The sequence below is a fragment of the Panthera pardus genome, unplaced genomic scaffold (assembly GCF_024362965.1).
Source record: "Panthera pardus isolate Hobbes unplaced genomic scaffold, ASM2436296v1 HiC_scaffold_8, whole genome shotgun sequence".
Classification (NCBI taxonomy): domain Eukaryota; kingdom Metazoa; phylum Chordata; class Mammalia; order Carnivora; family Felidae; genus Panthera; species Panthera pardus.
In genome coordinates this window covers 3,933,958-3,960,122 of record NW_026527013.1, presented here as the reverse complement: position 1 = coordinate 3,960,122, position 26,165 = coordinate 3,933,958, and the positions used below count along the sequence as shown (strand labels likewise).

At 55.0% G+C, this 26,165-nt stretch overlaps 1 long non-coding RNA gene across 1 annotated transcript; it reads right to left on the bottom strand.

The window, feature by feature from the left end:
• Positions 1 to 19,944: 19,944 nt before the first annotated feature.
• Positions 19,945 to 21,510, bottom strand: LOC109255883 (uncharacterized). The gene is made up of 3 exons (XR_008420512.1): positions 21,417 to 21,510; positions 21,009 to 21,141; positions 19,945 to 20,327 (listed from the first exon to the last, which is right to left on the bottom strand). It is a non-coding gene; the product is annotated as an uncharacterized LOC109255883 (long non-coding RNA).
• Between the last annotated feature and the right edge of the window lie 4,655 nt (positions 21,511 to 26,165).

Sequence of the window (26,165 nt, the reverse complement as noted above, 5' to 3'; positions counted from 1 at the left end):
CATACATTTGCATACCTTATGCTAATCAGGCGATTTATTTTTGAAAAAGCACTTTGACTTGTGGGACCCTTTCTCACCGGGTATCTCACCGCGTTTTTCCTTTTCCTCGCGACAGGCTGCTGCTTCCCCCAGGGGTGGGGGTGGGGGAGCTGTACCCGCCTCCCCCCCAGCCAAAGCAGGGGCCCTCACCTCCCGGTTGCACTTTGGGGACAGGGGCACGTGGCCGGGCCGCCCAGTGCCGGGACCGGCGCCCGGGCGGAGGCGCTACTCTCCTGCCCATTTTGCAGACAGGACTGCAGAGGCGGGATGCACGCGGCATCGGGGTCACCAGGCGCCACTCAAGGATGGGATTCCAGAAACAGCGCTGGGTCCATCAGTGCCTCTGACTCCTCTGACTCTGCGGGGCGGGGCCCCTCCCACTACTGCGCATAACTCCTTGAAAGAGTCGTCCACACTCTTCTTTCTCTCACCTCTACGCCACCCGCTTCTCACACCTTCCCAGCTTCCACCCCTGAAATCCCTCTCATCGAGGTCAGTGGTGGCTGCGTCCTCACCCCCTCGGTCAGAGTCTTGACCCCTTACCCTGCACTTGCCAGCCCCTCCCACACCCCACGCTCCCCTCCAGCGTGGTCCGCTCTCGGGGCTCTAATCCCCCGACGCCCCAACAATGCCTACAGTCCTGTGTCCAGCCCCGGCCTCCCCTGAGGTCCAGGCGATGTCTGGAGCTGCGTCTCCGCGTGGGGGGGTCCCGGGGGTCCTGTACTCAACACGGCTACACTGGGCTCGACCGGGCCCCCAGACCCGCTCTTCTGACACCCCCCTTCTTAGCCGAAGGCAGCCCCGTCCGTGTAGCTGCTCAGCCAGGATCCTGGAGACACCCTCCCGCTCGCCCCACCATCTCCAGCAAACCTTGGCCACCTTTAGGAACTCCGTTTTCACTCGTCCCCTCCTGATTCTGCCCCACTCGCTCCCTTCTGACCTCCTTGTCTTCATCTCTCACCCCAACACCCCTGCCTGTCCTCTGCTCCGGGCTCCCTGTTCCTCCAACGTGCCAGGCACCATCCTGCCTCGGGGCCTTTGCACACGCTGTGCTCTTGGCCTGGAGTGATCCTCGTGTAAGTCTGTTTCGTTTCTTGTTGGATCCGCAGTGCCCAAAACAGGGCCCGGCACACAGTGAGAACTCCGTAAACATCTGGCTCGTCAGGGAATGTATATGCCTAGAGAGACAGCTCTGGACGGACATAACCCCCAACTTAGGAGGTGGTCATCTTGGAGACGGCTGGCGATGTCAGTGTTTTCAGACGTTCCCCACCGGGAATGTAACGCCACTGGTGCCCACACGAAATTCCTCAGGGCAGTTTTGTTGCAGAGCCCTAACAGCTGCGTGGCATCCTTCCTGGACCTCAGTTTGCTCATCTGGAAAACGCGGGTGATCCTAGCACCATCCCCAGAACAATCCCTTGAGAACCAACCCTCTGAGTCTGGAATCTCGAAGAAAGAGTTAAATCCACTCCGGGGCGGTGACATTTGCAATGCATGAAGTTTAAACATTTTCAATAAAGAAAAACAAATCCAGGCCAAAGCTCTCTCTGATTTATAATAATTGCAAAGCAGCAGTGGTGAATATAATTGTCCAGCGGAGGGGTGGCAGTGGGGGACTCCACACGGGGTCCAATCAGCCCCGGGTGGGATGTGGCCCCAGTCAGGTTAAGCAAACGCATTACTTTAATAACCTGGGGAGGCGGCTGGAGCCATTAGTGAGAGGGGAGAATAAATATTATCCCAAGAAGCTCCAGAATCGGCGGTTTTATCACTGAGAATTGTCCCCGTGCTATTTACTTTCAATTTAGATTTTCGGGAAAGTGGCTCTTGGCAAATTTTATGTATGAAGGAGAATGACTGAATTGAAAAATGATCTGATTTTGCCATCCGGGAGGAAAGGAGCCATGGTATTTCAGAGTCCTGCTCTGTCCCACTAAGTCACATTTCCTCCCAGGCACGGTTGAAACCTGAGCACTGGGTCCCAGGCTCAGACGCATTCTAGAGGTGCTGGAGTTTGACCTGGGTTGGCTTCAGAGGCCAGGGGAGCCTGGAGTCAAATATCGGGGGACGACGCCTCATTTAATTACAACTGACTTTATCTGTCCTCTGGTCTGGTCCGCTTGTTGGCTGGAGGGGGAAACTGAGGCCCAGAGCGAGGCTGCCATGAGCTACGTGACTCACTTCTGTCCTCTTCCCTTCTATACCTCCCCTCACGCAAGCACTCCCTTTGGCATAACACACACTCAGAATATAATTCAAAACGGATCATAGAGCCACGTGTAACATGTAAACCCATTAAAAGTTTAGAAGAGAACAAGAGAAAATCTTCAGCACCTGGACTTAGGGAACGATCACAGGCATGACACCAAAGGATGTTCCTCTAAAGGAAAACATTGATGTTAGGCCCCATCAAAATTAATAGCCTTTGCTCTGAGAAAGAGCCCACAAAGACAAAAGGACACAAAGGACACAAAGGACACAAAGACACAAAGGACACAAAGACAAGCTGCAGGGTGGGAGAAAACACCTGCAAATATCCACCAAAGGGTATGTAGCTAAAATATGGGAAGGACCCTCAAAACTCAACACTAAGAAAATCAACAACCCAGCTAAGAAATGGACAGCGCCAGGAACAGACATTTCCGCTGCAGGAGATAAGCTGATGGCGAATAAGTGTATGAAAAGATGCTGAACACCGTTAGCCGTTAGGGAAATGGAAATTAAAACGGCCATTGGCATGTCACCACACGCCTGTCAAAAATGGGTAAAATAAAAAGTACGATAACGCGGAATGCTGGTGAAGATGTGGGGAAACCACGTCACTGACAAGAATGTAAAACGTTACTCTGGAGGAGAGACCGGCAGAGTTTTGGTTTGTTTCACAAGACTAAACGTGTGCCTGCCGTCTGGCCCAACGATTGCCCTCTTAGGCCTTTAGCCCAGAGAAGTGAACATTTGTGTTGGTACAAAAATCTGTCCAAGAATGTTCGGTGTAGCTTCGTTTGAAATAGCCCAACCCTGGGGGGAAGAAACGGATGTCCTTCAATAGGTGAATGGCAAAGCCAACAGGGGTCCATCCGGACCACAGAAATACTACTCAGTGAAGAAAAGGAAGGACCTAGTCAGAAGTGCAATGATTTGGGTGCGTCTCAAGGGAATCATGCTGAATGAAAGGATCCGGGGTCAAAAGGTTATATCCCGTAGAGATCATTTATACGGCGTTCTTGAAATAACAGAATTATAACATGGAGAACGCACAAGTCGTCCCCAGCGGGGAGGAAGGGAGGGGTCTTTGGCTACAGAAGCGTAGCATGAAAGAACCTTGTAACTGAATCTGTTCTGTCTTGACCATGATGCTGGTCATATGAGTCTACACATGCGATGACATTTAATGTTTATTTATTTTGAGAGAGAGAGAGAGAGAGCGTTCGCACACATGATCTGGGGAGGGCAGAGAGAGAGGGAGAGAGAGAGAATCCCAAGCAGGCTCCACGCTGTCAGCGAAGAGCCCTACGCGGGCCTCGAACTCACAAATGGTGAGATCGTGCCCTGAGCCGAAATCAAGAGTCAGACGCTTAACAGACTGAGCCACCCAGGCGCCCCTTTATTTTTTAATGTAATCTCTACCCCAAAAGTGGGCCTCAAACTCACGACCCGACCCAGAGATCAAGAGTCGCGTGTCTACCCACTGAGCCAGCCAGGCGGCCCTTGATGGATTGTATTAATGTTAGTTTCCTGTTTTTGACATTGTAAGATGCTACCACTGGGGGCAAGTGAGTGAAATAAATACGAGATCTTACAGTATTCATTTTTTTCTTTTTAAAATAGTTTTATTGGTGGGGCGCCTGAGTGGCTAAGTCGGTTGAGCGTTCGACCTTGGCTCAGGCCATGATCTCATGGTTCATAGGTTCAAGCCCCGCATCACGCTCTGTGCTGACAGCTCAGAGCCTGGAGTCTGCTTTGGATTCTGGGTGTCCCTCTCTCTCTGCCCCTCCCCTGCTAGTGCGCTCTCTCTCTCTCTCTCTCTCTCTCTCAAATAAATAAATAAATGTTTTAAAAAAATTTAAATAGTTTTATTGAGGGGCGCCTGGGTGGCTCAGTCAGTTGAGCATCCAGCTTCGGCTCAGGTCATGATCTCACGGTTCGTGGGTTCGAGCCCCACATCGGGCTCTGTGTTGACAGCTCAGATTCTGTGTCTCCCTCTCTCCCTGTCCCTCCTCCGCTCGTGCTCTGTCTCTCTCTGCCTCTCATAAATAAAGAAACGTAATAAAATTTTTTAAAAATAGTTTTATTGAGATAATTCACACGCCACACAATTTACCCACTTGAAGCGTGCAAGTGAGTGGTTTTTCAGTTACATGACCACCATCATAACATAGTTGCGGAACATTTTTGTCGCATCCTCCCAAAAAGAAACCCATTAGCAATCATTCCCCATTTCCCCTTTGCCCCTGCTCCTGGCAACCGTAACTGACTCCCTGTCTCTGGATTTGCCTCTTCTGGACATTTCTGTGCATGAAATGATACACCACGCGGTCTGGCTTTTTCCCTGAATATAGTGTTTTCGAGGTTCGTCCACGCTATAAAACGTATCTGTGCTTCGTTCCGTTTTATGGCCACATAAAATTCCATTGTACGATGTACCACACATTATTTATCCATTTACCTATTGATGGACTTTAGGGTTCTTTCCATGTTTTGGCATTATGAATAACGCCGCTATGAGCATTTGCGGGTGAGAATTCGCATGGGTGTACACTTTTATTTCTCTTGGATTTTTAGATCCTAAGGTAACTCTTGGTTTAGCGTTTTGAGAAAGTGCCAGACTGTTCTCTGAAATGGCGGCCCCAGTTCGGAACGCCACCAGCGTCCGTAGTGGGTGAGGGTCCCCATTTCCCCCCATCCTCATTAACACTTGTTATTGTCTATCTTTTTTTTAAGTTTATTTATTTATTTTGAGAGGGAGAGAGAGGAGAGAGGAGAGAGGGGAGGGGCAGACAGAGCGGGGAGAGAGAGAATCCCAAGCAGGCTGCGAGCTGTCAGTGCAGACCCCAACGTGGGGCTCGATCCCAGGAAGTGTGAGATCACGACCTGACCCAAAATCGGGAGTCAGAAGCTGAACCGACTGAGCCACGCAGGTGCCCCACTCTCATTTATTTATTTTTTAAAAGCAATCTTAGAGGTACAAAGTGGTCTTACTGAGGTTTTGCTTTGTATTTCCCTAGTGACTAATGCTCCCTGTCATCTCTGCATGTACTCTTTGGTCATTTGTACGTTTTCCTTGAAGAAATGTTTATTCAAATGCTTTCTTTGCTCATTTAAAAAGTTGGGTTATTGGGGCGTCTGCGTGGCCCAGTCGGTTAAGCGTCGACTTCAGCTCAGGTCATGATCTCACAGCCCATGAGTTTCGGGCCCCGCGTCGGGCTCTGTGCTGACAGCTCAGAGCCTGGAGCCTGCTTCAGATTCTGTGTGTGTGTCTCTCTCTCTCTCTCTCTCAAATAAATAAATAAATGTTTTTTAAAAATTTTAAATAGTTTTATTGAGGGGCGCCTAGGTGGCTCAGTCAGTTGAGCGTCCAACTTCGGCTCAGGTCATGATCTCGCGCTCCGTGAGTTCGAGCCCCGCGTCAGGCTCTGTGCTGACAGCTCAGAGCCGGGAGCCTGTTTCAGATTCTGTGTCTCTGTCTCTCTCTGACCCTCCCCCGTTCATGCTCTGTCTCTCTCTGTCTGAAAAATAAATAAAAACATTTAAAAAAAATTTTTTTAAGTTGGGTTATTGTTTTGTTTTTGAATTTTAAGAGTTCCTTATATATTCTGGGTATAAGTCACCTATTTTCTCCCATTCTATAAGTTGTTCTTGTACTTTCTTGATGGCAGAATTTGCAGCACAAAAATTTTAATTTGGGATGTGATCCAATTCATTTCTCTTCTCCTCTCCCCCCCCCTTCGGTCGCTGTGCTTTGAGGATCCTATCACTGCCTCACCCAAAGTCATGAATATTTGCTCCCCTGTGTTCCTGTGTTATTTTTTTAAAACTGCCTGTTGTACGATTTTCTCAGAATAAAAAGGAAAAATGGAGGGGGTTGGCGAGTGACTTGAACTCTTCACCAAAGGATATATAGATTGCAAATAAAAACATGACAAAAGTGTTCAACGTCATTAGCCATTAGGGAAATTCGAACGAAAGCCTTCATGAGATCCCACTGCACTCACATTAGTGTATTCGAGCGGTAGATAAGAAACATTGACAGTACTAAGTGTTGGCAAGGATTGGAAGCCACCAGAGCTCGCGCGACGCTGGCCGTGACAGGAAGTGGCTCGGCCACTCTGGAAAACCACTTGACGGTCTCTTATACAGGTGAACATACATCTACCGTGGGGCCCTGACGTGGCATTTCAGCACGAAACGGATTACCCAGGGGAAATGGGAACTTTTGTCCGTACAAAGACCTGTACGTGGATGTTTATAGCATCTTTATTCACAACTGCCCCAAACTAGAAACAACCACAATGTTCTTCAGAGGATCACTGGGTAGACAAGGTGTGGCCCAGCCCACGATGGAATGGTTCTCAGTCATGTAAAGGAACAGTGATTCGAGCAACAACTCGGGTGATTCTCAGAGACACTGTGCCGAGTGCAGGAAGTCGGGCGCAACACACGACATATTGGTTTTCCCCATAGATACAGCTGTGGGAGGCCCAGTAATGGTGTCCCCAAGGATATCCAGGTCCCAATCCCTGGAGCCCGTAGATGTTGCCTCCTATGGCACACACACACACACACACACACGCACACACACACACACACACACACACACACACACACAAAGGGGGTCTTTGCAGACGGGATTAAGTGAAGGCTTTTGAGCTGAGGAGATGATCCTGGAATCCGGGTAGCTCCGAAGGCACTCACACGAGCCTGTATTAGAGGGAAGCAGAGAGAGATTTGGCTGTATGTGTGACCATCAAGGCAGCGATCGGAGCGATGGGGCCACGAGCCAAGGGATGCTGGCAGCCGTAGAAGCCGGAAGAGGTAAGGAACGTGCACTGGTTTGCTCACAGTGCTGCAACAAACCACACACTGGGCGACTTAAGCCACAGACGTGCACCCTCTCACAGCTCGGAGGCCGGCAGCCTCAGATCAAGGCGTGTGTGGACAGGCGTGGTTTCTTCTGAGTCCTCTCCCCTTGGCTGGTAGGTGGCTGTGTTCGCTCGTGTCCTCCCGTGGTCTTTTCCCTGCCTGTCAGTGTCCTAATTTCCTCTCATAAGGACGCCAGCCCGCCTATACGACCTCATTTTGCCTTAATCGCCTCTTTAGAATCCCAACCCCAATCTTGAGGTGCTGGGGTTAAGACCTCTCTGCAGGGGTGCCCGGTGGCTCAGTCAGTTGAGCGTCCGACTTCGGCTCAGGTCACGATCTCGCGGTTCGGGAGTTCAAGCCCCGAGTCGGGCTCTGTGCTGACGGCTCAGAGCCTAGAGCCTGCTTCGGATTGTCTCTCTCTGTCCCTCCCCCATTTGTACTCTGTCTCTCTCAAAAATGAATACACATTAACATGTTTTTTTAATTGAAAAAAAAAAAAAGACTTCAGCATGCGAATCTTGGCGGGGACATAATTCAGCCCATAACAGAACAGCATGTTCCCCAGGTGAGCTGGAAGGGAGTGGAGCCTTCCCGACACCCCCATTTGGGCCTGGTTAGCCTGCTTTCAGACTCCCGGCTTCCAGAACTGTTAAGAGACTAAGCGTGGGCTGTGTGCAGCCACCACATTTGCGGTCATTTGTTACAGGAGCCGTAGGAAACTAATACGACGACGTTTTCAAAAACACCCAACGGCAGTGATGGCAAACAACAATTAGGGTTGGGGGGAGGCATGAGGGCAAGCAAGGGGGCCACGTGCGGGGGGCTGGGGGAAGGAGAAGTTTTGCTCTGTATCCGAACCAGCTGACTGAATACGTGAGTGTGTGAAACTTCATAGAACTCAATATAGCATACCCATTGAATAGAAGACAAAAAGCACACTGTCCTCTCAACAGGTGCGGAAAGAGCATTTGACAAAACCCACCACCTTTTCATGAGGCAAACACTCAAAAAATAGAAGGGAATAGAAAGGAACTTCCTAAACCCGAAAGAGAGCATCTATTTAAAAAAAAAAAAAAAAGCTCACAGCTCACATCATATTTGATGAATGCTTTCCCACCAGGCTCACGAGCCAGACAAGGATGTCCACTCTCACTGCACCTTGTACTGAAGGTTCTATCCAGGGCAGTTGGGGAAGGGCAAGAACGGAAAGCTACTCAGGGTGAAAGGAAGAAGTACAACTATCTCTGTTTGCAGATGGCATGGTCTTATGTAGAGGGAATCCGAAAGGACACACACGCACACGCACAAATCCGAGAGATAATAAGTGAACTCAGCAAACCCCCAGGTTGCAAAGTCAGTACCCAAGCATCAATTAGATCTATATGTAAGTCAGGAGTGACTATTCTGAAAATAAAATTAAGAAAGCGATTTTCTTCCAAAGAGTAAGATAGCATCAAAGAGTAAAATTCTTAGGAGTAAATTCTTAGAGCAAAACTTATACTCTGAGAACTACAAGATATTGTGGAGAAAAAATGAAAGGCCAGGGATGCTTGGAGGGCTCCGTCGGTTAAGCATCCGGCTCTTGATTTTTGGCTCAGGTCATGACCTCACAGTTGTGAGAGCAAGGCTGGTGATGGGCTCGCATTGGGCGTGGCGCCTCGTTAAGATTCTGCCCCCCCCCCCGCCCCGCCCCTGCCCCTGCCCCACTCGCGTGCGCGCGCGCGCGCGTGTGTGTATGTGTATGCACTCGCTCTTTAGCTCTCTCTACAAAAAGAAAGAAAGAAAAGATCAGAATGAAGTTATTCCATGTTCAGTACCTACCACAAGATGTGCTATTGCTTTTTTTAAGATGTTGCTATTCTTAATACTTTCAAATTGATCTATAGATTCAACATAGCCCCTATCAAATCTCAGCTAACACACACACACACACACACACACACACACAAACACATATATATTTATTAAATCTCAGCTATATATATATATATAGAGAGAGAGAGAGAGAGAGAGGTTGACAAGCTAATCCCCCAAAATCATATGGAAATCCCACTGTCTGTGTGTCCAGCAAATCTGGAGTAATAAAGATGATCTCCTCCCGGCAGAAGGATAGGCATACAGATCAAGGGTAGCAAACAGGGAATATTGACCACATTTGTGGTCGATTGATTGTCAGAAAGGACCAAGCAACTCAGCGGAGGAAAGAGTAATCTTTTCAGCAAATGGAGTTGAGACCCTGGACATCCACGCGCAGAAAAAGAATGACGCTGGACCCCTCCCTCACACCACACACAAAAAATTAACTCAAAATAGATCATAGACCCGAATGTGAAAGCTAAAACTATAAAAACATAGTGGGGGACGCATGGGGGGGCTCATTCAGTTTAGCATCTGACTCTTGATTTCGGCTCAGGTCATGATCTCACAGTTTGTGAGATTGAGCGCCAAGTCTGGGTCCGTGCTGACAGTACAGAGCCTGCGTGGGATTCTCTCTCTCTCTCCTCTCTCTCTGCCCCTCCCCCACTTGCATGTGCGTGCACACGCTCTCTCTCTCTTTCTCAACAAATAAACTTTTTTTAAAAAGGTGAAAAAGACAATGTACAGAATGGAAGAAAATATTTGCAAATTATGTATCTGGTAAGGGACTTGTATCTAGAATATGCAGGGACTCGTAACTCAGTAATAAGACAACCCAACTTAAAAATAGGCAGGGGATCCGAATAGACCTTTCCCCAGAGAAGGCACACAAATGGCAAATAAACACATGAAAGATACACTGTCATTAGTCATCAGAGACTTAAAAATCAAAAGCACAATGAGAAATCACTCTACGCCCAGCATCACGGCTAGCATAAAAAAAGACAGTAACAAGTGTTGGCAAGGATGTGGAGAAGTTGGAAGTCATATGCATTGCTGGTGGGATTTGTGACTTTCTGTCTCGTGAGGCTGTCTTCTCCCAGGCTTCAGAGGTCACCTCCTGCAGCTCATCGATGGGAATGACAGCATAGAAAAGAAATACTCGCTTCTTAAAGTACCCTGGCCGGCTGCGTAGTGGCCCCTCAAGACTGTCCATGTCCTAAGCCCCGGAACCTGTGAATATGTTATGTTAGATGGCAAAGAGACTCTGCAGATCTGATTAAATTAAGGGTCTTGAGATGCGGAGATGATCTGGGTAAGTTCGATGTCATCACAAGGGTCCTTATGAGAACCTGGAAAGTCAGAGGGCAAAGTCAGGAGTAGAGGTGGGAGTGATGCAGGACCCTGAGCCAGGAATGTGAGGAGCCTCTGAAGCTGGAAAAGGCAAGGAAACAGGCTGTCCCCTACGGCCTTCAGAAAGAATGCATTCCTTCCGATGCGTTTTATATTTCTAACCTCCAGAATTCTCAGATAGTAATTTGGGTCGTTGTAAGCCACTAGGTTTGTGGTCATTTGCTACAGCAGCAGAAGAAACGGGGTCAGGAATAGGGTTCACCACTTCTACATCCCATTGGCCAGAACATGTCACGTGACCACGCCACAGCTAAGATGTCTGGGAAGTGTAGTCCGTGGCTTGGCAGCCTTTTCCCTGGGGAGCTCCAACCTATGGGAGATGGGGCGTGGGTGGTTGTTTTCTTTGTGTGTGTGTGTGTGTGTGTGTGTGTGTGTGTGTGTGTGCGTGGATTAGACCCTCTCTGCAATGCGGCCCATTATCTGAGAATGTTACGGTCCAAATTCTAACAAGGGACCCATCCTCCTGCACTTCTGTGGTTTCCAGGCTTCTAACTCCACTGGAACTTCCACTGTCTGGAACTTTGCCGAGGCTGGGGTCCCAAGATTCCAATTGTACCGGAGGGAAGGGAGGGGAGGGGAGCATTGTTTCATAATGTCTAATAACTCTATGGCTTGTCATGCAATGCTTGAACCTGACAGAAAAGGGCCAAGACACTGACGGTAACTGAATCATTCACAGTCCTGGAGAAAATGGACAGCCACTCAAACAGGGCCCCTAGGGACTCATTGAATAAAGAACTTTTTTCTTTTTCTTTCTTTCTTTCTTTCTTTCTTTCTTTCTTTCTTTCTTTCTTTCTTTCTTTTTTTTTTTTAACAGAGGTGCGGGCAGGTCATGGCATAGCGCAGCACCTGGGGGCTGCAGCCACGGTGGAGGGGGGTCTGCATGGGCGCACGGGGAATGTGACCGGCACAACGCGGTGGGAGCCCACCCTTGGAAGGGGCTCAGCCGCTCAGCAGTCGCGCCCCAGAGGAGTCGGGGGAATAAATCCATCCGTCTCTTCTCTCGCGAGCGGATCCCCTAATGCTGCTTCCCATTGGTTGAAAGCAACAGGAATGCTGCTTCCCATTGGTTGAGCGCAACAGGAATTGGCCAGTGGGAGGCTGTGGGCTTTTGTCTATGCAGATGAGCCTCTCCCGGGGCAGAGGCCCGGGTGGGGACCGGTTTCAGTGCGGATCCGGGGAGGGGGATGGGCAAGTGGAAAGTCTCCACCCTCAGGGCTCCGTTGTCTCCAGGTCGGCCGTCTGAGCTCCCGAAGAGTCTGGCCGCTCACTGCTGGGCGAAGTGCGGGCTTGTCTGTCCCTTGCTTTGGGGCTCCCTCTGAGACGTGGAAGGAGCCAGATCAGAGCAGGCCCGGTGACTGCGGCTAGGATTGGGCTGCTCCAGGATGGAGCCCAAATTACCGATCCTGATCGCCAACGCCCTCTCCAGCCCAGCTCCTAGCCTTTCTTCCCGGCATCTTCTCCCCCAGCTTGGCCCTCCCAAACCCAGCCGCCTCTCCACCTGCACATCCTTACGTTCAGCCGATTCCATCTCAGCTCTCTTGGCACCAAGCCTTGGCCCACACGGACTCCCTGCCGAGTGCAGCCTCCCGCTGCACACCCCCCTCCAGATCCCACTAGTGGGCGATCCAGGGGGCGGCCTGTGAGCTGAGGCTTAAAGGAGGAGAAGGAGTTCATCACAGGAAGAGCTGGGGCGGAGCATGCTGGCAGGAGGGCACTGCAAGTGCAAAGGCCCTGAGGTTGGAATGTGTTTGTGTGTTGGAGGAGCAGCAGGGAGGCCAGTGTGGTTGGAGCAGAGTGGAGGGCAGGGGGGAAAGTGAGGGCAGGAGAGTCACAGAGGGGCTGGATTGGGGGGGGGTGTCTTTTAGACCATCATGGGGAGTTTGAACTTCATTTAAGGGCAATGAAGGACCCTCAGAGAGTCTCATAGTCTGCTCTGGCGGCCCTAACAAAACACCACGGAGTGGTGACAGCAGACATTTTTGGAGACTGGGAAGTCTAAGGTCAAGGTGCCAGCAGATTTGGTTCCCAGTGAGGACCCTCTTCCTGGCTTGTGACAACTTCTTAACCGCGTCCTCGCATGGAGGAAAGAGCCGTGTCCTTCTTACGAGAGCTCTAATCCTATTACTTGGGCTTTATTCTCAAGATCTCATCTATTCCTGATTAGCCCCCCGAAAGCCTCCCCGACCAAGTGCCCCTTGGGGATTGGGGCTTCAACATACGAATTTAGTAGGTGGCGTGGGAGCGTAAACATTCCGTCCCTAACAGACGGTTTACATGTGCAAGCGAGTAAATGCTTGGATGAAACGGATGAGTGAGAACAAGAAGGTGAAGCTGATTCACAGCTACAGTCTTGGTCACCTAGAGCCCATGGGCCACCAGCGGTACCTGGTCCCCTCACCATCGCTTGAGACTGCCTTCTTCCCTCGGCTGCCGCTGGGTACCTCCCTGGGGACATGTCACCTTGGCCGATTCCGAGATGCTGCCGTGGCCCATCCCTGGCTGTATCTTAATGACACCCAAACAGCTCCATAAAACCAAACAGCTCATCACAATTATTATAAAATATTAAAATGACTCACAAGATAAATTATTCACACACCTCATGTTCGGCTTCCAGGTGTTTGGGGACTGAGATTTTTTTTTTTTTTAGGCAGGCGGCAGGGAGTGGCCCTTGAGAATCAGGGAGGTGCTAAAAACCCGTCTACCAATCATGTCACTGTACAGACAGGGAGCCTGCGACTTGGGGGTCACGGGCGGAGGCGCAGAGGCAGAGCAGGGCAGGACATGGTGACCCTTTATGCACGTTTGCTTGGAATGGCAGGTGTGAAGGCAGGGTGAGACGCTACGGTCTTCACTTTGCCCCCATGTCGAGTGGCCGGAGAGAGGTGGGTCCCTTGCGGGAGGCACGAAAGCTTAGAACTTTCAGGGTGGTGTCTGGGAGGAGAGAACGAGACAGGAAGAGACAGCGAGACAGAAAGAGAAACAGAGATGGAGAGACACAGAGAGAGACAGAGTCACCAAAAGATACAGAGAGGGATATGGAGAGACGAGAGATAAAGACAGAGACAGAGACACAAAGACAGAGAGGCCGGATGGACCCGTCACCCTTATCATTGACGCCACGTGGGATTCTCCCTCGGGTCGACGCCACCAGGCTCGCGCCAGGACCGGGCTGGAGAGCTCGGGGTCCCCCGGAAGGGAGGCTCTTCCCACCGGGCGCCGCCAAGACTGGGTCTCGGGAGGGAGTTCTGTGAAGGAACTGGGTGGGCTCCCGAAAATCCAGATCCCACCGCCCGGCCTGTGTCCACTGTAGACTTCCTCCCAAGGAGCTGTAACAAGCCGGGCGCGGGAGGTGGTCTCGCCGCAGCCCTTCAGCACCACAGACAGCGACACATCCCCGGGCGAGCGGGACACCCCCGGGGGCGGTGGCCCCGGCCCTGGGCGTTGGTTCGCACACACCCGGGCGGCGGCCCCGGTGTGGAGGGGTAGCTGCCCCTTGAGGGGAGGGTGGGCTGAGGCTCAGAGCCGGGAAGGCGCAGATTCGAGGCCCCAGCTCGCCCCCAGGGGGCTCCCGTGAACATCCGCCGGGGGCCTGACCGAGCGCCGGGGACGCGGCAGTGGCCCAAGCAGACGAGCGCCCCTCCGTGGGCGCCTCGGTATAGTTCCGTCGGTTAAGCGTCCGACTCTTGGTTTCCGCTCAGGTCACGATCGCACGGTTCGTGGGTTCGAGCCCCGCGTCAGGCTCAGCGCAGAGCCTGCTCGGGATTCTCTCTCTCTCCTTTCTGTCTGCCCACCCCTCCCTGGCTCGTGCTTTTCTCTCTCTCTCTCTCTCTCTCTCTCTCTCGATAGATAAATAAACTTTGAAGAAAAAGCCAGAAAGTTCCTGCCTTTATGGAGCGCACACGTGATAAAAAATTTTTAAAAGAAAATTTCTGAAATAAATTCTTTCTGATAAAGATTCTAATTTTTTTAAAGTGTTTACCTATTTTTCGGAGAGAGAAAGAGACAGAGCGCAAGCAGGGGAGGGGCGGAGAGGGAGGGAGACACAGGATCTGAAGCAGGCTCCAGGCTGCGAGATGTCAGCACAGAGCCCGACGCGGGGCTCGAACCCACGAACCGTGAGATGGTGACTTGAACCAAAGTGGGACGCTTAACCGACTGAGCCACCCAGGAATCCATGATAAAGAGTCTAAAGAAAACAAATGACATGATGTACTGGGGTGGGGGGGTGACTTCAGTTAGGGAAGGGGGAATCAGGAGGGCCTTTCTGAGGAGGTGACATTCGAGCAAGCAAGGGAGCAAACCACGGGGAGGGCGCTCCAGGAAGAGGGCACAGCAAGTGCAAAGGCCCTGCGGTTGGAGAAAGCTTGGTGAATTCAAGGAACAGAAAGAAAGCAAACAGAATGTGAGGCAATTTTCAAACAAGTGGGTTCTAAAGAAGCAAAGGGAAAAGAGAGAGAGAGAAAAACCAAGAAACAGACTCTTGACTACAGAGAACAAACTGCTGGTCCCTGGGGTGGGGGTGGGGGGGATGGGTGAAACGGGTGACGGGGACTCGTGATGAGCACTGGGTTGTGTTGTACGGAGATACTGAATCACTGACACAACACCGTACGTGGACACCCTGGGGTTTAAGTAAAACTTACAAACAAACCAGGGCGTCCTGCAGCCATGCACCTCGGAGGGTCGTGATCCAAAGCGCTTACTCCCACGGCGAGTCTGGGAGAGGGGTCGGTTGGCCGTCATTGAGAGCAAGGGGTTGGACCCGTCTCTGTGGAGCCCCGCTGTTCACGGTCCAGTTGACCCCCTCCTACCGTGTGGCCTTGCTAAGGGGTCGCCCTACTGGTGAGCTTCTCCCGGGGAAAAGTGGCTCCCAAACTCAGCGGCTCGAGACACCGTGCGTTCGTGCTGTCGGGCGCTGCGGGCCGGGAGCCCGGGCGTGGCTCAACAGGGTCGTGTGCGGTGGGCTGGTGGCAGGGTGTCAGCCTCAGGTGGACGGTGGTGAGAAGGGGTGACTGGGGCGGGACCGCTGCCAACCAGCCCTGTTCGGTGCCACCCGCTGTGCCTGCCCCTACTCCCTAGAGGCAGGGGAGGGGCTGACACAGGGCTCCATGGGACATCTTTGTAGGGGTATCTACCTCCCCTTGCCCTCTCTGAGCCTCAGGTTCCTCACCCGGAAGAAGGACAGTGAGTCCCTACTTCCCCAGGGGCGGTGGCCGCGGAGGATGTCTTGGGGCAGAAGAGGGGCCCGGGCACCACGGGGCACCTTGGGCTCTTTCCTCCCGGAGACACCAGCTAGGGATTCGGCCCCCTGGCTTGGGTGTTCCCAGCATCGCGCGGCTCCGGTCAGAGGCGAGGCGGGCAGACGTTGAGCTTGGCAAACACAGTTCCCGACTTCCCAAGGGCCGCCATTTGTTCACTCGTTGGCCCGTCCCCTGTGTTAGTTTCCAGCGGTTGCCGTGACAAAGGACCGTAAACCGGATGGCTTACACAGCAGAAAGTTACTGTCTCGCTTTTCTGGAAGCTGTGAGTCCACGACCGAGGCGTTGGTAGGGCTGGTCTCGTGTGACGACCGTGTTCCGTGGCTCGTGGGTGGCCGTCTCCGTGGTCACCGGGCAGTCTCCCCATACACGTGCTGCGTCTCGATTTCCCCCTTTTGTAGGGACAGCAGTCATATCGGGTCGGGGACCCGTCCTCCTCCAGCGTGACCTCCCCTGAACTGCACTGATTACATCTGCAACGACCCTTTTTCCAAAGGAGGTCACGTGCTAGAGTCTCGGGGGTCAGGACTTCAGCGTATGAATTTGGGGGACACGCCATGCAACCCATAGCACCCAGCAGTGAAGGAGTCTTTGTGTGTGCCGCTCTCCCTCTCTCCAAGCTCACCCCTACCCCAGGACCCTTGTATGTGCTGGTCCCCTCCGCCCGGTAATCCCTGGCTCTTGTGGGTCGGGTCTCCTCAGCTCAGATAGCGGTTTCTCAGCGGGAACTTCTTCAATGTCCCTCCCCTTCAACCAACCCTCCTTTATCATCTCCTCGCTCTGCTTCAAACACATCAGGCTCGTTCCTGCCCCAGGGCCTTTGCCCCTGCTGTTGCCTCTGCCTGGAACCTCCTTCGCTCACCTGGTTCCTTCCTTCATCGTCTTGGGTTTTGGCTCACGTGAGACCTTATTGGCTAGACTCTCCCTCCGGCCCGGCAGTCAGTCCCAGACCGCTCCTCCCTACTCATTTCCCCTTGCCAGTCTCCCTGCTGGGACACCACCCACTGCTTTAACTGTTTCTTGCCTCCTCCAACCCAGACTGTCAGTCCCACGGGGCAGGTATTGTTGTCTTGGTCCCTGCTGTGTCCCCAGCTCCTAGAACGGGACCTAGCTCACAGCAGCACCTGGTGAATAAACGTTTGTGCAATCGGTGAATCACGACTAATCAGAAGATCTTGGAATGACGGCCGAGACCTCCAGCGTGCAGGCTTGGCACCTCAGCATCGGCACCACATCTTAGAGTCAGAAGGAAGGGAGTTTTGGAATTTTCCGACTCCAGCCCCCCCCCCCCAGCCCGCCCTCACACACACACACACACACAGCCTCCTGGGCACGGTTCAACAGCTCGCCTTGGTTACCTCCCGCGATGGGGACCTCATTACAGCCCAAGGCGGACCAGTCAGGTTCGGGGCAGGTGCACAGGTGTGAGAATCCCTCCTGGAGAGCCAAGCCCACGGTTTTTGCCCCTGGCGACTCCCTGCGGTCTCGGAACCGCCCCTCACCTGCGGGAGGGGATCTCAGGGCAAGAGCCCGGCTGTCTGAGGCGCAAGGTCCTTTTCTGAGAAAGGTGATGGCCGAGGGGTGAGCCGCTAACCACAGAGCTGACGGCGAAAAGGTTAACTGATAAGGGACGCGGCTGGCTGATAAGGGAACTGTTGGCAGATACCCAGCGGTAGGTAAGAACTAAAGTGCTTTGGCCGATGACTCCGTCCCCCCTCCCTCTCCCCGTTCCTCCTCCAACACGCCTGGAGCACCTCCCGGAGTCCAGGCCCGGCGCTGGGAGTGACAGTTATAAACACGGGCTGACGCATCTGAGATCTAAGCTCCCTTGGAAACCCCCAGAACCAGCTAAATCGCTCCGACAGCAAAGGCTCCGAGCTGGGATGGCGGGCGGCAGCCAGCGGGGGGTGACGCGCCCCGCAGCTCCTGCCTGTTGGTGGCTCAAGCGAACCCCCGAGTCCCTCCCTGCTGCTGGCACTTCTGGGCCGGCGCCTGTCTCTCCTGCGTGGGTGGCGAGCGACTTCATCTGGCCCCCGTGGCTGTCACTCAGCCCCAGTCACATTGGAGACAACACGGTTGCCATGGAGACGAATACGCTTCCCCCTGGGGGGGCGGGTGAGCCAAGGGAGCCAGAAACCGTGTGTGGATGTGTGAATTCGGCACAAAGTGACCCAGGCCTGGTGACTCAAGTGGTGGGGGTGGGGCGGCGGGGGGGAGGTTTAACTCCTTCTCCGCTGCTCGCCCCTCCTCCCTGGGTCGTCCCACCGTCTGGGGCCTCCAGGGAGCCGGGGTTCAGCCTCAGAGTTAAGCGTTAGTCCCCGAGTGCCTCGGGCCTGGCTCTCACTCCAGGCAAGATGACCTCTTTGTGCCTCAGCGTCCTCACCCAGAAAGTGGGTACGAGAAGGTGCACTGTGGAATGCACACTTGTCGACTGGATGTCTGTCACGCTCTGGACACTGTCCTAGTTCCTCCCTCGGGGCTCCTAGACCATGGGGGAGAGTCAGACAACAAAGAAATAAGGGAATTAAAGAAAAATCAGAGAGCGTCAGGCAGGGAAGGCAAAGTGGAGGGATGCGATAATGAAGGGGGGAGCATCTAGCGGGGGTCCGGGGGGGGACAGGGAGGAGGTCTGACACGTGACATTGGAGCTGAGACCTGAAGGATGAGAAGAAACCAGGCCTGGGGACATCTGGGAAGGGCGCTGTCCAGGTGGAGGGTGTGGCTGTGCAAAGGCCCTGGGGCAGGACCGGGCCGGGTGTGATGAAAGAACGGAGAGGAGGCCCATGCGGCTGGAGCACAGTGAGCCACTGGGTGAGAGGGAGGAGGAGAGGCAGAGAGGGGACAGGAGCAGGTCCTGCCGGGCCTAGGGGGCCGCGGGGAGGACTTGGGCTTCTACCCCGGGGTGTGTGGGGGGGGGAGCCCTGGAGGGCTGTGGGCAGAGGAGGGCGGGAGCTGACGCGGGTGCTCACGGGCGCCCTCTGGTGGCCGCTGCGGGAATGACAGTCGTGGGGGGAAGGGAGGGACTGGAGACCAGCGTCGGGGCCACCGCCCTGGTCCAGGAAAGAAACACGAAGGTGAGCCAGGCGGGGGCTACCTCGGCCGGCCTTGCGGTGGCTTTTGTCACCATTGTGCTGGCGCATTTACAGGTTGAAATACACAGAATTTTATACCAAAGAGCGTTCTTTTTATTTCTCCCTTATATGATAAGGAGCAAGTCAGGGTTTTTGAAATTGCCTGTGTAGGTGGGTTATGCTGCCTATGAATTTTTTCTCCCGAATGGGCCGCGACTCCCAGCCCTGCGGCGGCCCCCGCTGTGTATCTGTGTGGCGCATAATAAACGCTCAGCGATCCGGGCCCGTGGTTCGTGGGGCCACGGAACAGAGGCAGGAGGGAGGCGGCGTCCTCCCCAGGCTCCTGGGCGCCCCAGACACGGCGCAGCTCCATGTTTCGAGGGACCCATCGCAGTCACCCACCGATCTCTTTTTGTGGATGGAGAAACAGACTTCCAGAGAAGGCAAGCCATTTTCCTAGTGTCACACAGCCCATTATGGTGAGCCTAAGTTTTAAACCCTAGCTGTTCGGGCCAGTCCAGACGCCTGGGGGTGACAAATATTGCCTCTGCCTTTGGGGACATCCCTGCTCCCCCGCTCACAGCCTGACCCCACACCCTCATACTTCTGACTCTGGGCCGACCCTAAGCAGGTTAGCGGGGGGGGGGAAAAAAAAAAACCTCACATCCCTCGGCCCCAGCGATTGGTTCAGGGCCAGCCATGTGACCCGAGTCCAGCCAATCAGAATCAGCCACGGGTTTTGCTGGGACCAAGAGGCGGGATTCCGTTTCTGCTCGGGGGTGTCGACTGGAAGGAGCGAAAAAAGCTTGGAGCCTGGGGTCTCTGTTTACCCCGTGAATGGGATGCCTGGCCTGTGAATGAAGCCCACTCAGAGGAAAAGCGAAGCTGAGACACAGGAAGTGACCGACGTCCAATGACAACACCATCTCGACTCGCGGATCCAAGCTTTGCCTGAAATTGGGAACCGGGGACTTTGCCGTCGCCGGAACCCGTTCACGTGCTGGTTTTGCTGAGACGTGTTTAAGCCCGTTTGCTCACAACGAAACAGAGCCGCGACCAAGCCACCCGGCTTCATGCTCTCCAAGTACATGTCCTGCTATGGTTTCTTCATGTGCTGGAAAGGTATTATAAAGGGGGCATCAGGAGAGTTTGGGGGGTGCTGTACTCATCTTGATTTGGGTGATGGTTTCACGCAAATACACACGTGTCAAAACCTATCGAGTTACATACATTTTTGCAAATTTATATGTCAACAGTAAAGGCGCGTGTGTTTAAAGCAGCATCAATAGCATCATTCCAGCTCCTGGATCCAGCCATGCCTGAAAGCAGACAGTTTGGACTTTCCAGATACATAAGCCAGTAAATGTGCTTTTGTAGGAATAATAATTGTGACTGTTAATTTTTATTTCATTGTTAGTTTTCTTGGCCTTTCTCTGTCTCATGTTGCAGTCTGGATACAAGAGGAGACCAAGAGAGGGCAGTGATATGATGAGAGGCCTCCAAAATCGTGTCCAGGAAACTGCTGTGGATAAAGAGTTTATGTTCACGCTCATCTGGGAAATTGTTCAGCAGGCATCTCTTCTGCAGAACTTGTCAGAGCCTTTAATATACGCATGGGCCAGCTCTGAGGCTTGCTCTACACAGGCTACCAGAGGTCCCCAAAATGTCAGCCCCGGATGCCCACAACAGCCACCTGGTCATCAGTGCCCCCCTGTTGGCTCCTTACGCTGCCAATCTCCACCTCCCCCCACTTTTTCCTGCTTCCTGGAATCACCTTCCAGATAAACCCTTTCAGCTCCCAGAAAGCTCCACCCCTTAGTCTTTCGGAACCCACAGCCCCCGGACGCCCTCCCGCTCGGACCTTGCAAAGTTCATGCGCTTTTTTCCCCTCCCCTGTTGGAAAACACCAGAAAGACCAGGAGGCCCTGTGTCTTCTGGCCTGAGGACAAAGCCTCTCCGGGCTGCCCCCACTCCTCTTGCTGCCCCGCCCTGAGCCTTTGCTTATACTGTGCCCTCTGCCCGCATGCCTATCCTTTCCACCTAACCAAATCCTCTGCTGGGTCAGATCCCCCTGGATGCTGGGGCCCACAGGGACGCTGGATTACTTAATAAACCGCATAATTCCCGTTCCCAGCCCTCTTTGACTCCCTCTGATGATGCACGGGGGGGAGGCCCCCGGGGGACTGATTTAACCCTTCCCGGCCTCCCCCTCGCCCCCTCCCCCTCGTAAGCAAAGTGCCGGCGGCGGCGGCTGCGCAGACGCCTCGCTGGATGAAACGACCACGTTTTGTTTCCATCCCGCGTGTTTTCGCCGCCCACCTGCTATTTGCGACAGGTGCGAGCCGCTCTCCATTTCCAGGAGGGAGGCGGAGCCTGTGTTTTTAAAGACACGGACTTGAGAGGACGTGAGGCAGCTGGAAGGCAAACACTAAACAAAGCGCGGAACAGGTGGGGCTGAAGTTTGGGCAACGCCCACCTCTTTCGGGAAGCCCTCCCGGATTGTCTTTCGGGAAGCCCTCCCGGATTGCCCGGGCCAAGCCCCGGAGGTCTCCGCGCGGTCTCCTGAGGCCCCGCCCCTTCCCGTGATCCCCGCCCCCCCCCCCCTCACGTGGGCAAGCGCCCGGTGCCGCTCCCAAATCGGGTGGGCGACCCGGGGCAGATGACCGGCGTCTCTGGGCCTGCGTCTCACCGTCTGCGCTCCAGGGGCCGTGGCGGCGCTGGGATCCGGGGTGCGGGCGCCTCCGTGCCGGCCGGGCTGGCCTCCCGCCGCTGTTGGCGTTGCCACGGTCACCGAGCAAGCCCTCCCCGACACCCCCCTACCCCCCCCAAAACCCTCACCCTCGGACCGGGCCCTTCAAGGGACTCGGGCTCCTGGGTGTCATGGAAACAGTTTCCAGGCCCCCAAGCACGTGGAGTTGGAGGTGCGGGTGGAATCTTGGCTTTTAACTCCTGGGGCAGCTGACAGTGTCCACGTCCCCCAGGTGGGGCCGGAACCTTTAGCCAATAACCCCTAACCCCCCCCACACCATGCCCCCCCCCATCTCTGTTTTTAAGTTAAATGCCCTGGGCTCGCTCTGTAAACGTGGAGCTGAGAGGAACCACCAGGCAGCCTCTCCCTCTTCTTCTGGAACCTTCTCCCGACAGTGATGGCTGCCACAGAGCAGGGGCTGGAGGCCATGACCCTGTACTCTGGAGCAGGTGAGACCAGGCTGGCCCCGGGCCTGGGTTGGGGGGGGGGGGGTCTGAAAAAGGAAGCAGAGGGGCTAATAGTCGCTGGGCGGTTCCCATGTGTGGGCCCTATTTTCGACACAAATGCAGAGTTAAGTCCTTACATCCTTAGGACAAGGTTAAAGGTACCATAGCCCCATTTTAGAGATGGGGAAACCAAGGCCCAGAGGGGTCAAGTGCTTTGCCCGAGATCACACAGAATGACTGCGAGTGGCAGCCTGGGATTTGAACTCGGGCCCTGTGGCTCCGGGGTCAACAATTTTCACCACTAGGCTCCTCAGGTGCTTCTGATCACGTGATTGAGTGTCCCAAGGTGACATCTGCCATTGGAAATGGGCGCGGGGGTCTGGGGCTGAGCGGGAGCTGCCAGGAGGGGCTGGGACGCTGGGCAGCCAGAGGGAGAGACGGGCGCTGCCACGGGGTGGCCCGGGGGCTCCAGACCCTTCTACGATGTCCGTCAGGGAGCGTGGAACCATCCAGAGAAACTGACAAGCCACATTGAAGAGGTGAGCCCACCGCGCAAGCCCGGCTTCAAGATGGTCCCCTCCGACCCCCAGCCACTCTGTTCCTTCCAAACAGACGCTGCGGCCGAGCTGCCTCCGAGGCGTGGAGATTCTGAAAGGAAACGCAGGCTGGGAGGAGGAACGAGTTCTGGCAGAGCGGGCACATTTGATGACAGCCGCTCGTGTGCGGAGAGCTGTCCCAGGGGCCCCGGGACACGGAGGCTCAGCCGGACAGAAACCTGCTCAGGTCCTTGGGGTCAGAGGGAACCCAGAGAGGAAATCAGGAGGCCGGGCTAAGTGGGGAGATAATTGGGGCTCCTGGGTGGCTCGGTCGGTTAAGCGTCCGACTTCGGCTCAGGTCACGATCTCGCGGTCCGTGAGTTCGAGCCCCGCGTTGGGCTCTGTGCTGACAGCTCAGAGCCTGGAGCCTGTTTCAGATTCTGCGTCTCCCTCTCTCTCTCTGCCCCGCCCCTGCTCACACTCTGTCTTTTTCTCCAGAAATAAGTCAACATTAAAAAGAAATAGTTAAATGGGGTAAGAGGAGGAGTAGGAGCCTGCCAGGCACAAAATAGGAGGCAAAGGGAACTGCCGGGTAGAGCAAAGTCCGGGCACCAGGATGGGTGTCTTGCAAGGTGACCTGTGTGGCTGGGGCAGAGGGTGACATGGGGCAGGGCGGACGTGGACATTGCTGTAGACTGAGTGTTGTGCCGTCAGTGGCCTGAAATCGACTCCCCAGCGTGATGGTATGGGGGGGCCCCTCTGGGAGCCCCCCATGAATGCAGCCAAGTCCCCTTCTGAAGGAGACTCCGGAGAGCTCCCTCCCCCCTTCCTCTGGGTGAGCACACAGTGAGGAGACGGCCGTCCCTCCAAACCGGGAGCAGGTCCTCACCAGACGGACTTGCAGCCCTTCGAAAACCGAGAAGCAAATGTGTGTTTATAAGCCACTTGGTCTGGGGAATTCTGTTACAACGGCCCTGATAGACTAAGACAGAGATTAAAACGATGCGAGGAGGTCCGGAGGGCTTCTGGAGGAGGTGACATTTGAACGGAGACTTGGAGGAGGAGCTGGCCTTGGGGAGGTGTGGGGAGAAGAGCATTCCAGGCAGAGGGAACAGCGTGGGCAAAGGCCCTGGGGCAGGACGGTAGCTGGTGTGTTCAGAGAACAGCAGAGAGGGCCGGTGTGGCAGAGGCAGGCTGAGTGAGGGGGGTGGGGGGCAGGGAGGCCGCTGGGACCAAACCCAAGGAGCCCTCTTACACCAGTCCAGGCGAGCGATGCTGGAGGCCCGGCCGCGGCGGTGGAGGGGAGCCAAGTGCTTGGATTCGGAGTATAATTTGGAGATAAAGCCCCGGGTCTGGGAGGGGTGAGGAGGGAGGGAGACGGAGGAACCAGGGGTGCCGGGCGGGTTTGGGGCCCTCTCCTCCCTGGCCCAGAGGAATCCAGAGGCAAGCTTTGGCCGCGGACAGATGGGACCGGAGGGGACTCAGGGCCACCCAACCTCCTGGAGACGTCAGCGCGTTTCGCAGCCTCCCCGGTTGCCACCAGCTGCCGGCGACATGCGGCCCAGATGTTTCATCCCATCTGTGCGGGGCCTCCCCCGGCACCAGGCGGGTCTCGTCTGCTGCGGCGACATCTGGGGCGCCTCGGAAGCGGAGGCGCGGGGCAGGGCGGGGCCCGAGACGGGGACCCTCGTTCTTGGCCGGAAGCCGTCTGGGCTCCCACAGGGGCGGGGCGCGTGGGGGGCCCAGGGTGGCGCTGGCCGTGGTGTCCGTCCTGCTCGGGTCACCAGGTGTGACCCCTCCCCGGAAGGGGAGGAAGCTGGGGGCCCTACACCAGGGCTTGGGGTCGCCGTTTCCAAGCACAGATCCCCACGTCCGAGCCTTTGCCCCCTGCCGGGGTGGGCTTCTCATGCCTCCTTTTACTCCTTTCCCCGACAGGGATGGATTGAGCACCTACTGTGTACCAAGCACTACCCTCCCCGCCCCCCCCCCCCCCCCCGGAAGATGGCAGTGACCGAAACAGACCGAGAAACCCGCCGGAAAGCAAAACCCAGAAAACTCTCGGGCCTCGGTGGCCTCAGGCTTCATGTCAAATTAACACTTGGGTAAATAAGATACTTTCCAAGCAGGTAAGTGCCGGCAAGGCACCAGAACGTGAGGAACGTGAAGGGAAGGACCGGGAAGCTTCTTGGGGGGGGGGGGGGGGACTTTCGGAGGGCGTGGCATCGAGAGCTCAGGCAGGAAGAAGCGCCAGCTGTAGGGAGAATGGGTTGGGGGAGGACATTCCAGAGAGCGGAGCAGCAAGTGCAAAGGCCCTGAGGCAGGAGGGTGCCCGGCAGACGAGTGGGAGCGGCTCCAGCCGTTGGACCCGTGTGAGCCACAGAGGACTAGGAGGGAACAGCAGCCACGGTGGTGTTGGCGGTCGGGCACAGGGGACCCCGAGAGGGTGTGGGGTCTCGGGGGGGGGGGGGGGGACAGACGCGGACGGGGTCTTTTTCAACTAGACCTCCGAGAGGGCGGGCCATGTGCCCGCGGACACAACGGCGATACCAGGCACCAACCTGGCCCCCCTTTCCCCGCAGCCTCGAGGTTCGGGGGCCCCAGACCCACCGAGACTTTTCTCCCAGGAAAGACCAACGTCTGCGCGGCCAGCTCCAGAGGGGATCTCCCCGCTGTCCTGGGGGAGAGGTGGCAGAGCGAGAAGAGGGAGGGGGGAGGGGGGAGGGGGAGAAGTGCAATATTTCTATTGTCCTTATCCAAATAAATTGAGACGTATTTGTGAAAGTGTCAAGGAAACCTCCAGGAGCGAAACTATAAAATCACACAGCTGCTCTGAGGGCCCGTGACAGACAGCTCAGATTAATGTAGCTGTATTTTTATGGTCTGTTAACAACTGATATGGGTTTTAAATATATTATCTTCCATTGTATTGTCTGTCATTTTAAAAACTGCTCGTGTCTCCTGTGTTTGCTTTTAAAAGGTTCTTATAGAACATTCCGCTGCTGAGCTCCCGCATCTTCTTTTCTTTCCCCCCTCCCGGAGATCTATCGCTGCGGATCTTCTCCCCCCCCCCCTCCCCCCGCCCCCCGCCGCCGCCCCGAGCTAGGTTTTCCCTGGTAGTTTCATGGCTAATTGAGCACAGAACCTATTGGAACCCCTCGAGTTTCTTAATTCAGGGAGCCGCTGCAGGAGGCCGGCGGCCGCCTAGTTGGAGATTTCCGGTGGGGCCGCGCGGAGCTCCTCCGGATGGGACAGGTGTGTGGGGCGCGACGGGGCTCAGCTTCCACGGCGGCCGGCAGGAGCCTGACCCCGGAGCGTCCTGACCCTGTTGACGGAGCCTTGTAGCAGTCAGCTGCGGCTGCGACGATGCCACGTAACAAGTCCCCCCGCGGCTCGGTGGCCGATACAGCAACCAACGCGGGCCTCTTGCTTCCGGGTCTCTGCTCACTCTCTCTCTCTCGGCGAACTCGTCCTAAATCTCTCCCGACGTTCCCCCCCTGCCCTAATTCCACACCCCAGCCAGACTACTTCAGTAACTCTCAGCCCCCCCGCCCCGCAGATGCCCAGCTCTTTGCAACACCCACACCTACGTGCGTGCTGTTCCTTCTGCTCAGAATTCCCTTCTGCCTCACAAACTCCTATGCGTCCTGCAAGACCCATCCTCTAGGGCCCCTCCTCCGGCAGAGGGCACCCTTGCTCCGTGCCCCCCG